This window comes from Coffea arabica, chromosome 9c (assembly GCF_036785885.1).
Source record: "Coffea arabica cultivar ET-39 chromosome 9c, Coffea Arabica ET-39 HiFi, whole genome shotgun sequence".
NCBI classification, from domain to species: Eukaryota; Viridiplantae; Streptophyta; class Magnoliopsida; order Gentianales; family Rubiaceae; genus Coffea; species Coffea arabica.
In genome coordinates, this window is record NC_092326.1 from 2837442 (window position 1) to 2841667 (window position 4226).

The 4226-nt window shown below is 40.9% G+C and overlaps 1 non-coding gene across 1 annotated transcript; it reads left to right on the forward strand.

The window, feature by feature from the left end:
• Positions 1-4119: 4119 nt before the first annotated feature.
• On the forward strand, positions 4120-4226 carry LOC113709179 (small nucleolar RNA R71). The gene has a single exon (XR_003452600.2). It is a non-coding gene; the product is annotated as a small nucleolar RNA R71 (small nucleolar RNA).

Genomic DNA, 4226 nt, shown 5'->3' on the forward strand with positions numbered 1-4226 from the left:
AACTTGCCCATTGGTCTGAGGGTGATATGTTGTACTCACACGATGGTGCACTCCATATTTTCTCATGAGAGCTGCAATGGTGCGATTGCAGAAATGGGTACCTTGATCACTGATGATGGCTCTCGGCACCCCGAACCTACTAAAAATATGGGATTTGAGAAATCCTACAACAACTTGAGAATCATTAGTCCGGGTAGCCTTTGCTTCTACCCATTTCGATACATAGTCAACTGCTAACAGAATATACAAAAATCCAAAAGAGTTAGGAAAAGGTCCCATAAAGTCCATACCCCAAACATCAAACACTTCACAAAATAACATAGGCACTTGAGGCATTTCATCCCTATGAGACAAACTTCCAAATTTTTGACATTTTTCACAGCTTTTACAAAATGTATAAGCATCACGAAACAATGTTTCCCAATAAAAGCCACAATCAAGGATTTTTCTAGCAGTTCTCTTAGGTCCAAAATGGCCACCACATGCATAATTATGACAATGAGCAAGGATAGAAGGAGTTTCACTTTCAGGTACACATCTACGAATAATTTGATCAGAGCCTATTTTCCACAGATATGGCTCGTCCCAAATATAGTATCGAGAATCATGGACTATCTTATCTCTCTTACTCTTACTCATGCCAATAGGGAATTTATGACTGACCAAAAAGTTCACAATATCTGCATACCAAGGTTCCTTACCTTTGAGATAGAAATTATGTTCATCAGGAAATACCTCAGATATGGGAACTGCTTCCTCTTCTCTTATCAACCTACTCAAATGATCAGCTACTGAATTATCCACCCCTCTCCGATCCTTGATCTCCCAGTCAAATTCTTGCAGCAATAGCACCCAACGAATGAGTCTTGACTTGGACTCCTTTTTTGACAAGAGATACTTCAAAGCTGCATGATCAGAGTAAACCGTTACTTTTGACCCCAATAGATATTATCTAAATTTCTCAAAAGCGAAAACAATGGCTAGAAGCTCCTTCTCCGTGGTGGTGTAGTTGCATTGAGCTGATGTCAATGTTTTTGACGCATAGTATATCACATGACTACACTTCCCACTCCGCTGTCCAAGCACAGCTCCTACGGCATACTGACTGGCGTCACACATGAGCTCAAAGGATAGCTTCCAGTCTGGGGGTTGGATGATTGGTGCCGTGGTCAACATACCCTTGAGTGTGTCAAAGGACAATTTGCAATCATCTCCAAAGTTGAATGGCACCTCCTTTTGAAGCAGGCGAGACAATGGTTGAGCAATTTTTGAAAAATCTTTTATGAAACGCCTGAAAAATCTGCATGGCCTAGAAAACTACGAATATCCTTGACATTAGTAGGGTAAGGTAGACTAGTGATCAAATCAATTTTAGCCTTATCTACCTCAATACCCCTTGATGAAACAACATGGCCCAAGACTATGCCTTCCTTAACCATGAAATGACATTTTTCATAATTAAGAACCAAGTTCGTTTCAATGCATCTTTTCAAAACCTTTGTTAAATGGTCTAGGCACTGATCAAAAGAATCACCGTATACTGTAAAATCATCCATGAAAATTTCAATGCAATTATCAATCATATCAGAGAAAATACTCATCATGCATCTTTGAAATGTTCCAGGAGCATTACATAAACCAAAAGGCATACGGCGATATGCAAAAGTTCCAAAAGGGCAGGTAAAAGTGGTTTTATGTTGGTCCTCTTGAGCAACAATAATTTGATAATTTCCAGAGTAACCATCTAAAAAGCAAAAGAAACACTTACCTGCCAACCTCTCAAGCATTTCATCAATAATTGGGAGTGGAAAATGGTCTTTCCGAGTTGCGGCATTTAACTTCCTAAAGTCAATGCACATTCTCCACCCATTTTGCAATCTCATTGGCACTAACTCATTCTTTTCATTTTTCACCAACGTGGTTCCAGTTTTCTTGGGAACAACATGGACTGGACTCACCCACTGGCTGTCAGAAATAGGAAAAATAATTCCTAATTCGAAGAGTTTGAGAATCTCTTTCATCACCACCTCCTTCATTGCGGGATTGAGCTTGCGTTGATGCTCTCTCACGGGTTTTACGTCCGACTCCAAAAGGATGTGATGCATGCAAATGGATGGATTGATGCCTTTAATGTCTGCTAACGTCCATCCAATTGCTGGTTTAAATTCCCTTAAGACCCGTAAGAGCCTCTCTTCTTGCAACGCAGTTAAATCATTGGCAATGATTACAGGCAAAGTCTTGTTATCTCCCAAGTAAGCATATTTCAAATGCTCGGGCAGTTCCTTCAATTCCACATTAGGTGCCTGTTGAACAGAAGGTAGAATTCTTTCATTAGAAGTGGGTAATGGTAAAAAAGAATTTTCAAACCTGCCTGGAAGCGGATGTAGTGAATGTAAGGACATGATAGCTTCTTTGACTTCCTCCTCCTCCATGTCGTCCACTTCCAAATTGGTCTTGCCTTGTTGTAAGACAAAGTCCAACTTGTCCCTCATGAAATTCTGTTCAAAATTCTCTTGCACAATGGTGTTAGTCATGCCAACAAAATTTACAGATTCAGTATCCACAGGATGCTTCATTGCATCAAAAATATTGAAAGTGACTTTCTCTCCATCAAATTTCACAGATAAAGTCCCTTCATGTACATCTATTTTAGTCCTTGCTGTACTCATGAAGGATCTACCCAAAAGAATCACTGCTGAATCAGTAGAGTATTCATCATTCATATCAACAATGTAAAAATCCACAGGAAAAATGAATTCATTGACCTTTACTAGAACATCTTCAACTAGGCCCTCAGGGTAGACATTCGACCTATCAGCTAGTTGAATGATTACCCTAGTTTCTTTGAGGGGTCCTAAATTCAAAACTTTAAAAATTGAGAGAGGCATGACATTTATTGAAGCACCTAAGTCAAGCATGCTTTTTTCAATTCTTTGATTGCCAATTATGCATGGTATAGTAAACATACCTGGATCCTTGCATTTCTGGGGCAACTTCCTTTGAAACATCGCTGAGACATTCTCCCCCACCTTCACCTTGTCATCCAGACTCAACTTATTGCGATTAGTGCATAAGCCCTTCAAAAATTTAGCATATTTAGGCAATTGCCTAATAGCATCCAATAAAGGAATATTGATCTCCACTTTCCTGAAGGTGTCCAAAATCTCTTGCTCAGATTCTTCCTTTTTGGCTCTTGTAAACCTGTCAGGAAAAGGAGGAGGAATGTCAACTTTCTTTGAGACTTCAGAGGATTGTTTCTCACCTTCCTCTTCCCCCTTCCTGGGCACTTCTTCTTCTTTGGCGTGGGCAAGCCTAGGAGACTGTACCTCCTTGCCACTCCGTAATTGCATTGCACTGGCATTCTCCTTGGGATTAGGAATTACTTGAGATGGTAACTTCCCTCTATTGCTATTTTCCAGGTTGCTCATGGAAGTTGCCAATTGAGACATCTGTACTTCCAAATTCCTAATGCTAGCACGAGTCTCTTGTTGAAATCTGTGAGACTCCTGCTGAGATCTTTGAGTCTCTTGCTGTAATTGACTCGTGCTTTGGGCTAGTGACTTCACCATATCTTCAAGAGACATGTTTGAATTGGAAGTGGATGGTTGTTGCACTGGTGGCCGTGGCTGGAAATATTGTTGAAAGCCAGGGGGTTTTGAAGCATAGCTAAAGTTAGGATGATTTCGCCACCCTGGATTGTAAGTGGGTGCAAAAGGATCATTCCTTCGTGAAGGTGGTCCAGAAAAATCTTTCAATATGTTGGCTTGTTCAGGTGAATCCTCCTGAAGAGTTGGGCACGTGTCAGTCATGTGTCCGGGAGCAGCACAGATACCACAAGTGTTCACAGATTGTAATTGCCCTCTTGCCATTTGACGTACCAGAGAGGTAAGCTCAGATAGTTTACCCTCTAAGTCAGAATGATTCACTTCATTGACCCTTCTTATTGCTCCATCAGCTCTCACTCCAAATTGTTGGGAATTTTCAGCCATGGTGGAGATCAATAACGTGGCTTCGTCTGTGGTCTTGTTAACCAGAGCACCGCCACTGGCTGCATCTGACATGCTCCTATCCATGGGTGATAATCCCTCGTAGAAATATTGTATTAAGAGTTGATCAGGGATTTGATGATGCGGGCAGCTGGCACACAGTTGTTTAAAGCGCTCCCAGTACTCATATAGAATTTCCCCATTTGCCTGCCTAACGTCACATATTTCTTTCCTTATATT